The sequence below is a fragment of the Protomyctophum bolini genome (assembly GCF_963924005.1).
Source record: "Protomyctophum bolini genome assembly, chromosome: 20".
In the NCBI taxonomy this organism is placed as follows: Eukaryota; Metazoa; Chordata; class Actinopteri; order Myctophiformes; family Myctophidae; genus Protomyctophum; species Protomyctophum bolini.
In genome coordinates, this window is record NC_137881.1 from 31,057,327 (window position 1) to 31,070,966 (window position 13,640).

Sequence of the window (13,640 nt, forward strand, 5' to 3'; positions counted from 1 at the left end):
GAAATGATAATCACACAAACATTTTCTATGATTCCAGAAGTCTGTGCCACAGAGCAGAGTCTCCAACTCCCAGCCTTCTGTCTGTGAAGAGTGACTTTTCTAAAGACATTCCCCTTAACTTCAGTGATGAACCTGGACAACCTGATACACAGTATGTCAATCCTGTACAATATACACACCATGGGCCTGATTCTTCAACGCGTTTACGCTGATATAATGACGTGAAGCTAGCGGAAAGGCATTTACGTGGATTTCCCACATTAATTTGGAATTCATGGAAATGGCCGTGAACTTGACGCTCACGTAGGTTGGTCGGAAACTCCGTAAAATCCCACGGGACCTCTTTAGGTGGCGGACGAATTTACGGATATATTCAGAAGGCTTTAGTCTTCATGCTGGATCAATCAATAGTTCCCAAATCGCAGATAAAATATGTAGGCATGTGTCCCGACCCCAACATTGTTCAGCACATAAAAAAATGATATATAAAAGCCGAGTGCACTTGCACTTGTATGCCTATGCATGCATTCTAGAGGCAAGTCCCATAAGGAAACTGCCCCTGCAAGCGACACCTTTTTATTTATTTATTAGGATATTTCTATAGCATGCGCGATTGCGCTGCTCACTTGACAGCCTTCTCTAGGCTACTCGCAGTGCAACGCGTTGTGAGCTTGTAGATCGGCTCCCGTGGACTCGCGCTGCATCATGCATGTTAAAAAACAAACTCACAATTATAATAAGAACATAGGCCTACACTTATCTGCATTCTGCACTGTACGAATCCAACGTTGTTTAGTGTGTGTTAGTGTTGTTTAGTGAGTCAGTTCTCTGACTGTCGTCGGTGTGTGTGTGTGTGTGTGTGTGTGTGTGTGTGTGTGTGTGTGTGTGGGGCGGACAGCAGCATGCGGCCGCTGAACCGAGTCCAATCTGGGTGAAATTTACATTGGATAATTAATATAACGGCGCGGTGAGCCCGGCAAGGACAGAACACGGCCCGGCCCGACTGTTATATGGTCTATCTATGGCATTCTATGGTTCACAGACATGCCGGTCTGACAGACAGACAGCAGTCACGACGAGGGCTATAAATCCACATTATGGCATCAGCGCGTGCAATTTGGCCAGTCAGTTTTAAGCCAGCTCACCTTAATTAATTATAATATGGGCAACGTTGTAGCTGTGTAGGCTATATGCTGTAGGCTACTACATTGATCTCATCATGAGATGAATCAAGTTTGCCGTGTCCCGCGAATCATTTTAATATGACGACATCATGAAATTAATTTACATCTGATACATCGGATATCTATTTTACTTCTGCAGGCGAGTGTTCTTTCTTTTTTTATAACCCTGCAGTGCATTCATCAGTAAGGGCTTATCATTGCCGAGTTGTAAGCATTTGGTCGTGTGGTGAACAGTACAAATTAACTTATTTCTCATTATGTGAAAGTAACTGTAACATATCAGTTAACTCTGACATATATGGATCGAGTGAAGCAATGCATGCGTGCCAAGTTGGCAAGTTTCGTTTATAATTATATACATATAACTCGCGCTGTTTGCTTGAAGATCTGTCCGTGCAGAGAACCTCCTGTCAAAATTAACTACTCTACAAGCTCATCGCGCTGTTGTATAGAATTTAAAGTTTGGGAATCCTCTGTGCCGGCTATGATGACGTATTTCGAGATTTCCTGTTGCCTTATATGGTGTAGAATGGGCGTGGATGTTCCAACTAACCAGGCGACACCAGGCGAATCGCTTGGGGAAAATGCGGAAAGGATACACTCAGCGATCCGCATGAATGAAGTGATTACACCAGCTTCTCTGAATAACACGTCATCTCAACGTAGCTTGATCGGACGGATAAATACGATATCTGTTTCCGCCACAGTGTAACGGTGGCGTATTTATTTTTAATGAATCAGGCCCCATAACACTATACAATATACACTGTAACACTAGACAAAGACCTTGGAGGTCCTCTTCATCGGAGGACGGTGGGGAGACGAACACCTTGGACCATCGGATGATCTGGGTGGACCGACGGAGCAGGGGACAAATTGACCTTTTGATTCACATGATACTTATAGAAATATTGATATGATTTGTGTTGACGTGAATCATATAGGCCTACTGTGAATGTTTCTATTGTAACGTTGAATAAATGGACTTCTTCATTCACATGAAGACATTTCTATGATTCCAGAAGTCTGTACCACAGAGCAGAGTCTCCAACACCCAGCCTTCTGTCTATGAAGAGTGACTTTTCTAAAGACATTCCTCTTAACTTCAGTAATGAACCTGGACCTCCTGATACACAGTATGTCAATCCTGTACAATATACACACTATGGGCCTGATTCATTAAAAAGAAATACGCCACCGTTGCACTGTGGCGGAAACAGATATCGTATTTATCCGTCCGATCAAGCTACGTTGAGATGACGTGTTATTCAGAGAAGCTGGTGTAATCACTTCATTTATGCGGATCGCTGAGTGTATCCTTTCCGCATTTTCCCCAAGCGATTCGCCTGTTGTCGCCTGGTTAGTTGGAACATCCACGCCCATTCTACACCATATAAGGCAACAGGAAATCTCGAAATACGTCATCATAGCCGGCACAGAGGATTCCCAAACTTTAAATTCTATACAACAGCGCGATGAGCTTGTAGAGTAGTTCATTTTGACAGGAGGTTCTCTGCACGGACAGATCTTCAAGCAAACAGCGCGAGTTATATGTATAAAAATAATTATAAACGAAACTTGCCAACTTGGCACGCATTGCTTCACTCGATCCTTAAATGTCAGAGTTAACTGATATGTTACAGTTACTTTCACATAATGAGAAAGAAGTTAATTTGTACTGTTCACCACACGACCAAATGCTATATACAACTCGGCAATGATACTGATGAATGCACTGCAGGGTTATAAAAAAAGAAAGAACACTCGCCTGCAGAAGTAAAATAGATATCCGATGTATCAGATGTAAATTCATTTCATGATGTCGTCATATTAAAATGATTCGCGGGACACGGCAAACTTGATTCATCTCATGATGAGATCAATGTAGTAGCTAGCCTACAGCATATAGCCTACACAGCTACAACGTTGCCCATATTATAATTAATTAAGGTGAGCTGGCTTAAAACTGACTGGCCAAATTGCACGCGCTGATGCCATAATGTGGATTTATAGCCCTCGTCGTGACTGCTGTCTGTCTGTCAGACCGGCATGTCTGTGAACCATAGAATGCCATAGATAGACCATATAACAGTCGGGCCGGGCCGTGTTCTGTCCTTGCCGGGCTCACCGCGCCGTTATATTAATTTTCCAATGTAAATTTCACCCAGATTGGACTCTGTTCAGCGGCCGCATGCTGCTGTCCGCCCCACACACACACACACACACACACACACACACACACCGACAGTCAGAGAACTGACTCACTAAATAACACTAACACACACTAAACAATGTTGGATTCGTACAGTGCAGAATGCAGATAAGTGTAGGCCTATGTTCTTATTATAATTGTGAGTTTGTTTTTTAACATGCAGCGTGAGTCCACGGGAGCCGATCTACAAGCTCACAACACGTTGCACTGCGAGTAGCCTAGAGAAGGCTGTCAAGTGAGCAGCGCAATCGCGCATGCTATAGAAATATCCTAATAAATAAATAAAAATGTGTCGCTTGCAGGGGCAGTTTCCTTATGGGACTTGCCTCTAGAATGCATGCATAGGCATACAAGTGCAAGTTTTATATATCATTTTTTTATGTGCTGAACAATGTTATAGGGTCGGGACACATGCCTACATATTTTATCTGTGATTTGGGAACTATTTATTGATTCAGCATGAAGACTAAAGCCTTCTGAATATATCCGTAAATTCGTCCGCCACCTAAAGAGGTCCCGTGGGATTTTACGGAGTTTCCGACCAACCTACGTGAGCGTCAAGTTCACGGCCATTTCCATGAATTCCAAATTAATGTGGGAAATCCACGTAAATGCCTTTCCGCTAGCTTCACGTCATTATATCAGCGTAAACGCGTTGAAGAATCAGGCCCTATGGTCCTCATTCACAACGGCATTTACGCTCATAACGTTACGTAACGTGAGCGGACAGGCGTTTACGTGGATTCCCACATTCATTCGGAATTCATGGACATGGCCGTGAACTTGACGCTTACGTTGGTTGGTCGGAAACATCGCAAAATCCTCCGGTCCCTCTGTAGGTGGCGGAGGAATCTACGCAAAAATAGATTCATTCAGAAGGCTTTAGTCTTCATGCTGAATCAATAAATAGTTCCCAAATCTCAGATAAAATATGTAGGCATGTGTCCCCAACATATTGGTCGATCAGCACATAAAAAAATGATAGCATATATATAAAAGCCGAGTGCACTTGTATGCCTAAATGCATGCATTCTAGAGGCAAGTTAGCCTCGCGTCCCATACAGAAACTGCCCCTGCAAAGCACACCTTTTTATTTATTTATTAGGATATTTCTATCATGCGCGATTGGGGCTACTCGAAGTGCAACAGTTGTGAGCTTGTAGATCGGATCTCGTGGACTCGCGCTGCATGTTTAAAAACATATATAGCTTACACTTATCTGCATTCTGCACTGTACGAATCCAACATTGTTTATAGTGTAGTAATGCCTGGGGAGGGGGAATGAATAGGGCTAATTAGCCCTAAATAAAATAAAATAGAAGTAGGCCTACACATTAGCCTAATGAATGGCATCAGCGTGTTTGAAAGCCGGCCAGTCATATCATAGTTTTAAGCCAGCTCACCTCCACTCGCGCTTGTTCACAAACATGACGGACAGACAGACAGACAGACAGACAAGAAAGGCTATAGCCTATATCTGCCTCCATTTGCGTCGTGGTATTAATTTATAATAATGTATATTGATCACATGGATGTCACACACAGAATAGTTTAACTCTTACCATTTGGTGAAAACTCACTGGAAACTCACTGGATTATAATTTCTTCAGACAAGAGGATTCCAGGCCTATAATTATTCACTTACCGGTATATGTATAGGCCTACTGTTCTTTATCGCGCAAACCAACAGTGTCGAGGGCCCATGCCCCCCTCCCTCTCTCTCTCTCTCTCTCTCTCTCTCTCTCTCTCTCTCTCTCTCTCTCTCTCTCTCTCTCTCTCAAAAGAAGACTTAATTCCCCGCATGGATCAATGCAGACTGCATTGATTCCCACATTCATTCGGAATTCATGGACATGGCCGTGAACTTGACGCTTACGTTGGTTGGTCGGAAACATCGCAAAATCCTCCGGTCCCTCTGTAGGTGGCGGAGGAATCTACGCAAAAATAGATTCATTCAGAAGGCTTTAGTCTTCATGCTGAATCAATAAATAGTTCCCAAATCTCAGATAAAATATGTAGGCATGTGTCCCCATGACATATTGGTCGATCAGCACAAAATAAATGATAGCCTATATAATAAAAGCTGAGTGCACTTGTATGCCTAAATGCATGCATTTCCCCATACAGAAACTGCCCCTGCAAGCCCGACACCTTTTTATTTATTCATTAGGATATTACTATAGCATGCGCGATTGCGCTTCTCACTTGACAGCTTTCTACTCGCAGTGCAACGGTTGTGAGCTTGTAGATCGGCTCTCGCGCATGTTAAAAAACAAACTCACAATTATAATAAGAACACATAGGCTTATCTGCATTCTGCACTACGAATCCAACATTGTTTAGTGTAGTAATGCCTGCAGTAGGCGGCAGGCCTATTGAAATTGTTTTGTTACGGAGCTCCTTGAGTCAGTTGACTGTCGGTCGGTGTGTGTGTGTGTGTGTGTGTGTGTGTGTGTGTGCAGTGTGTGTGTGTGTGTGTGTGTGTGTGTGTGTGTGGGGTGGGCAGACAGCATCGTGCTGCCGATCCGATTCACATTGGAAAATGAATGGGCTATATAGCCCTGTATAAAAAATAGAAGACCACATTAGCCTGGGAGGCGGCCTTTTTTCCGACAGCATTCTAGCCGACGGGGCAACGGTCCGCTCCGCAGGTCCACATGCGCTGCTCCAGTGCTTGCAAATATGAAGGACAGACTTTATAATCATGTATTGATATTGATCACATGCATGGATGCCACACACAGAATAGTTTAACTCACTGGCTAAACTCACTGGATTATAATTTCTTAAATTCTTCAGACAAGAGGATCCCAATTATTCACTTATGAATGTATAGGCTTGTAGGCTGGCTATACTGTTCTTTATCGCGCAAGCCATGCCCTCCTCTCTCTCTCTCTCTCTCTCTCTCTCTCTCTCTCTCTCTCTCTCTCTCAAAAGACGACTTTTGCATTGCATATATCCGATATTTTAAATATCGGATAGGATAGCCTATGTTTTACCTCTGACTGCAAAGTGCAAAGGTATGAGTGCAGCACCCGCCTTGGTCCCGAACTTAATTAAATAAATTATAATTATATTGTTTCAGCAGCGGAGCACGCACCGTTGTGGACATATTAATAGAGTGCGGGCTATATTCATGCATTGACCGCGGCTGTGAAGCCGCATAGTCTGCGGCTGCAAAGCCTTTTTTCTTTTTTTGACAGACCAAACTGCTGTCTGCTGAGTCATGCTTGAAGCCTTTTATGGTGCGATATGGGGCGTGGATCAATGCAAATGAGGTTGTCGGGTGCTTTTCCGATCACTTTGCACCCACTGCATTCAGTATGACATACACCTGCGATACGCCAGCGCACCTGTGGTACACACCGCTCTCTGAATAACACGTCATCTCAACGTAGCTTGATCGGACGGATAAATACGATATCTGTTTCCACCACAGTGTAACGGTGGCGTATTTCTTTTTAATGAATCAGGCCCACTATGGGCCTGATTCATTAAAAATAAATACGCCACCGTTACACTGTGGCGGAAACAGATATCGTATTTATCCGTCCGATCAAGCCACGTTGAGATGACGTGTTATTCAGAGAAGCTGGTGTAATCACTTCATTCATGCGGATCGCTGAGTGTATCCTTTCCGCATTTTCCCCAAGCGATTCGCCTGGTGTCGCCTGGTTAGTTGGAACATCCACGCCCATTCTACACCATATAAGGCAACAGGAAATCTCAAAATACGTCATCATAGCCGGCACAGAGGATTCCCAAACTTTAAATTCTATACAACAGCGCGATGAGCTTGTAGAGTAGTTAATTTTGACAGGAGGTTCTCTGCACGGACAGATCTTCAAGCAAACAGCGCGAGTTATATGTATATAATTATAAACGAAACTTGCCAACTTGGCACGCATGCATTGCTTCACTCGATCCATATATGTCAGAGTTAACTGATATGTTACAGTTACTTTCACATAATGAGAAAGAAGTTAATTTGTAGCCTACTGTTCACCACACGACCAAATGCTATATTACAACTCGGCAATGATAAGCCCTTACTGATGAATGCACTGCAGGGTTATAAAAAAAGAAAGAACACTCGCCTGCAGAAGTAAAATAGATATCCGATGTATCAGATGTAAATTCAATTCATGATGTCGTCATATTAAAATGATTTGCGGGACACGGCAAACTTGATTCATCTCATGATGAGATCAATGTAGTAGCCTACAGCATATAGCCTACACAGCTACAACGTTGCCCATATTATAATTAATTAAGGTGAGCTGGCTTACAACTGACTGGCCAAATTGCACGCGCTGATGCCATAATGTGGATTTATAGCCCTCGTCGTGACTGCTGTCTGTCTGTCATAGATACCGGCATGTCTGTGAACCATAGAATGCCATAGATAGACCATATAACAGTCGGGCCGGGCCGTGTTCTGTCCTTGCCGGGCTCACCGCGCCGTTATATTAATTTTCCAATGTAAATTTCGCCCAGATTGGACTCTGTTCAGCGGCCGCATGCTGCTGTCCGCCCCACACACACACACACACACACACACACACCGACGACAGTCAGAGAACTGACTCACTAAACAACGTTGGATTCGTACAGTGCAGAATGCAGATAAGTGTAGGCCTATGTTCTTATTATAATTGTGAGTTTGTTTTTTAACATGCAGCGCGAGTCCACGGGAGCCGATCTACAAGCTCACAACGCGTTGCACTGCGAGTAGCCCAGAGAAGGCTGTCAAGTGAGCAGCGCAATCGCGCATGCTATAGAAATATCCTAATAAATAAATAAAAAGGTGTCGCTTGCAGGGGCAGTTTCCTTATGGGACTTGCCTCTAGAATGCATGCATAGGCATACAAGTGCAAGTGCACTCGGCTTTTATATATCATTTTTTTATGTGCTGAACAATGTGGGGGTCGGGACACATGCCTACATATTTTATCTGCGATTTGGGAACTATTTATTGATCCAGCATGAAGACTAAAGCCTTCTGAATATATCCGTAAATTCGTCCGCCACCTAAAGAGGTCCCGTGGGATTTTACGGAGTTTCCGACCAACCTACGTGAGCGTCAAGTTCACGGCCATTTCCATGAATTCCAAATTAATGTGGGAAATCCACGTAAATGCCTTTCCGCTAGCTTCACGTCATTATATCAGCGTAAACGCGTTGAAGAATCAGGCCCTATAACACTATACAATATACACTATGGGCCTGATTCTTCAACGCGTTTACGCTGATATAATGACGTGAAGCTAGCGGAAAGGCATTTACGTGGATTTCCCACATTAATTTGGAATTCATGGAAATGGCCGTGAACTTGACGCTCACGTAGGTTGGTCGGAAACTCCGTAAAATCCCACGGGACCTCTTTAGGTGGCGGACGAATTTACGGATATATTCAGAAGGCTTTAGTCTTCATGCTGAATCAATAAATAGTTCCCAAATCGCAGATAAAATATGTAGGCATGTGTCCCGACCCTAACATTGTTCAGCACATAAAAAAATGATATATAAAAGCCAAGTGCACTTGCACTTGTATGCCTATGCATGCATTCTAGAGTCAAGTCCCATAAGGAAACTGCCCCTGCAAGCGACACCTTTTTATTTATTTATTAGGATATTTCTATAGCATGCGCGATTGCGCTGCTCACTTGACAGCCTTCTCTAGGCTACTCGCAGTGCGTTGTGAGCTTGTAGATCGGCTCCCGTGGACTCGCGCTGCATGTTAAAAAACAAACTCACAATTATAATAAGAACATAGGCCTACACTTATCTGCATTCTGTACTGTACGAATCCAACGTTGTTTAGTGTGTGTTAGTGTTGTTTAGTGAGTCAGTTCTCTGACTGTCGGTGTGTGTGTGTGTGTGTGTGTGTGTGTGTGTGGGGGGGGGGGGGCGGACAGCAGCATGCGGCCGCTGAACCGAGTCCAATCTGGGTGAAATTTACATTGGAAAATTAATATAACGGCGCGGTGAGCCCGGCAAGGACAGAACACGGCCTGGCCCGACTGTTATATGGTCTATCTATGGCATTCTATATGGTTCACAGACTGACAGACATGCCGGTCTGACAGACAGACAGCAGTCACGACGAGGGCTATAAATCCACAGCGTGCAATTTGGCCAGTCAGTTTTAAGCCAGCTCACCTTAATTAATTATAATATGGGCAACGTTGTAGCTGTGTAGGCTATATGCTGTAGGCTACTACATTGATCTCATCATGAGTTTGCCGTGTCCCGCGAATCATTTTAATATGACGACATCATGAAATTAATTTACATCTGATACATCGGATATCTATTTTACTTCTGCAGGCGAGTGTTGTTTCTTTTTTTATAACCCTCAGGTGCATTCATCAGTAGCCTATAAGGGCTTATCATTGCCGAGTTGTAATATAGCATTTGGTCGTGTGGTGAACAGTACAAATTAATATCATGTATTGATATTGATCACATGCATGGATGCCACACACAGAATAGTTTAACTCACTGGATAAACTCACTGGATTATAATTTCTTAAATTCTTCAGACAAGAGGATCCCAATTATTCACTTATGAATGTATATGCTTGTACTGTTCTTTATCGCGCAAGCCATGCCCCCCTCCCTCTCTCCCCTCTCTCTCTCTCTCTCTCTCTCTCTCTCTCTCTCTCTCTCTCTCAAAAGACGACTTTTGCATTGACATATATCCGATATTTTAAATATCGGATAGCCTATATTTTACCTCTGACTGCAAAGGTGTGAGTGCAGCACCCGCCTTGGTCCCGAACTTAATTAAATAAATTATAATGATATTGCTTCAGCAGCGGAGCACGCACCGTTGTGGACATTTTAATAGAGTGCGGGCTATATTCATGCATTGACCGCGGCTGTGAAGCCGCATAGTCTGCGGCTGCAAAGCCTTTTTTCTTTTTTTGACAGACCAAACTGCTGTCTGCTGAGTCATGCTTGAAGCCTTTTATGGTGCGATATGGGGCGTGGATCAATGCAAATGAGGTTGTCGGGTGCTTTTCCGATCACTTTGCACCCACTGCATTCAGTATGACATACACCTGCGATACGCCAGCGCACCTGTGGTACACACCGCTCTCTGAATAACACGTCATCTCAACGTAGCTTGATCGGACGGATAAATACGATATCTGTTTCCGCCACAGTGTAACGGTGGCGTATTTCTTTTTAATGAATCAGGCCCTATAACACTATACACTATGGCCCTCATTTTTCAACCGTGCGTACGCCAAAATATGGGTGCATGCCAAAATTACTGACAATATAACATGTTTACAATGTATTAGTTTGTGCTTAATCTAACAGTGCTTTACTGGCCTTGTTATGCGAGCGCACTTGTGAGATGATTTGGGAGCGCATGCGGCATGAGATGCCTATATCACTGTACTGTCTGTGAGTGATATTATTTAAAAAAAGGCATAAATGGACTGCACGCCTTTATTTCCAAGTGACAATGACAAGCATATACAGCTTGCCTATTTGCAATTGTAGCAGGCTATAGGCGTAAGGGGCTTAATCATTCACCATTTAAATAAGTGACAGTTCAGATAAAAGCGAGATCATTTTAGGGGGTCGGGAGGACGGGACCGCGGCGTGCGTCGCCAACACATACCAGCACACATGCAAGCGGCAAGCCTTCATCCATATGTTTATGATTCGTTCATCAATGATCAAATCACTACAACGTTGATTATGACTGCCTTGACGACATGATAGCCTATCTCTCATGCAGGCATCACTGACACTCACCCACAGGACTTATCACAGCAGTGCGCAGTCTCACGCCTTCGCCGTGCACTGCGCACGAATGGGTAAAATGAATATAGGCCAGCCCACAAACGTATTCCATTCATGGCGATGCGATGTCGATGAGTCATGTAGGTGCGTGCATGACAACAAGGCAAGCGAGGTGAGAGGGAAACAGACAGGGTAGGCCTACAACTTTATTTAATTCATGCAGGTGTTCGTTCTTTATTTATTTAACAACACACCAGTTAGTTGGGCAGGGCTTGCAAGTTGCGTGTGCATGCGTCTGTGTATGAGAGAGGGGGGTGAGGCGGGCAGCAAGGCACGGGAGAACCTTTTTCCTGTAACCAGGGTTTCCAGGACGTATTGCATGTGTTCATGTCGCAAAAACGAGGGCGAGGCTTGATTTCATAGTGTGTGTTTGATGTGAATCATATAGGCATACTGTAAATGTTTCTATTGTAACGTTGAATAAGTGGACTTATTCATTCACATGAAAACATTTCTATGATTCCAGAAGTCTGTACCACAGAGCAGAGTCTCCAACTCCCAGCCTTCTGTCTATGAAGAGTGACTTTTCTAAAGACATTCCTCTTAACTTCAGTAATGAACCTGGACCTCCTGATACACAGTATGTCAATCCTGTACAATATACACACTGTAACACTATACAATATACAGTACACACTAAACACTATACAATATAAACTATAACACTATACAATATACACTATAACACTGCACTATGGCCCTCATTTTTCAACCGTGCGTACGCCAAAATATGGGTGCATGCCAAAATTACCGACAATATAACATGTTTACAATGTATTAGTTTGTGCTTAATCTAACAGTGCTTTACTGGCCTTGTTATGCGAGCGCACTTGTGAGATGATTTGGGAGCGCATGCGCCATGAGATGCCTATATCACTGTACTGTCTGTGAGTGATATTATTTAAAAAAAGGCATAAATGGACTGCACGCCTTTATTTCCAAGTGACAATGACAAGCATATACAGCTTGCCTATATTTGCAATTGTAGCAGGCTATAGGCGTAAGGGGCTTAATCATTCACCATTTAAATAAGTGCTTTGACAGTTCAGATAAAAGCGAGATCATTTTAGGGGGTCGGGAGGACGGGACCGCGGCGTGCGTCGCCAACACATACCAGCACACATGCAAGCGGCAAGCCTCCATCGATATGTTTATGATTCGTTCATCAATGATCAAATCACTACAACGTTGATTATGACTGCCTTGACGACATGATAGCCTATCTCTCATGCAGGCATCACTGACACTCACCCACAGGACTTATCACAGCAGTGCGCAGTCTCACGCCTTCGCCGTGCACTGCGCACGAATGGGTAAAATGAATATAGGCCAGCCCACAAACGTATTCCATTCATGGCGATGCGATGTCGATGTGTCATGTAGGTGCGTGCATGACAACAAGGCAAGCGAGGTGAGAGAGAAACAGACAGGGTAGGCCTACAACTTTATTTAATTCATGCAGGTGTTCGTTCTTTATTTATTTAACAACACACCAGTTAGTTGGGCAGGGCTTGCAAGTTGCGTGTGCGTGCGTCTGTGTATGAGAGAGGGGGGTGAGGCGGGCAGCAAGGCACGGGAGAACCTTTTTCCTGTAACCAGGGTTTCCAGGACGTATTGCATGTGTTCATGTCGCAAAAACGAGGGCGAGGCTTGATTTCATAGTGTGTGTTTGATGTGAATCATATAGGCATACTGTAAATGTTTCTATTGTAACGTTGAATAAGTGGACTTATTCATTCACATGAAAACATTTCTATGATTCCAGAAGTCTGTACCACAGAGCAGAGTCTCCAACTCCCAGCCTTCTGTCTATGAAGAGTGACTTTTCTAAAGACATTCCTCTTAACTTCAGTAATGAACCTGGACCTCCTGATACACAGTATCCTCACACAACAGGACTGAAGACACCCAGTCAAACCACACCTGGACTGCAGACACCGAGTCAAACCAAACCTGGACAAAGTAAGAATGTGCACTCATTGAAAGTTCATGCAAATAAATTGACCACTCAGACGTCATGTACTAAATGTTCATATTAGTGTCTGTATCAATTATATCTTAGTGTAAATGATGAAGCTAACCAACTATCAACTCAACAACTGGACAAAAACAACTGATCCTTGTGTTACTTTTGGCTGTTTTTCTTAACAAATTGCAGGATATTAAATTAGTAATGTGTGCATGTGTCCTGTAAACATGTAACGTTATAAATGAACCATAAACTGTAAAAAAGAAAATATGGACAAAGCGTTCTCCGGGTCTGATATGGACGTAAGATGAAGCCAGTCAGTCCTTGACTTGTAAATCGCCATCTTTCTAGATCCGTTTGGGCCCAGCTGGCCATTGGCTGGCCCAGACAACGGTAGACACGCCCCTCAGAACATACGTGACTTTATGGTCATTTTTTAAATAAATGGGAC

General features: G+C 43.5%; 1 long non-coding RNA gene across 1 annotated transcript; it reads left to right on the forward strand.

The window, feature by feature from the left end:
• The first annotated feature begins 2,278 nt into the window (after positions 1-2,278).
• Positions 2,279-13,080, forward strand: LOC308335775. Its single transcript, XR_013966093.1, has 3 exons — positions 2,279-2,320; positions 11,687-11,800; positions 12,986-13,080. It is a non-coding gene; the product is annotated as an uncharacterized lncRNA (long non-coding RNA).
• The last annotated feature ends 560 nt before the right edge of the window (positions 13,081-13,640 follow it).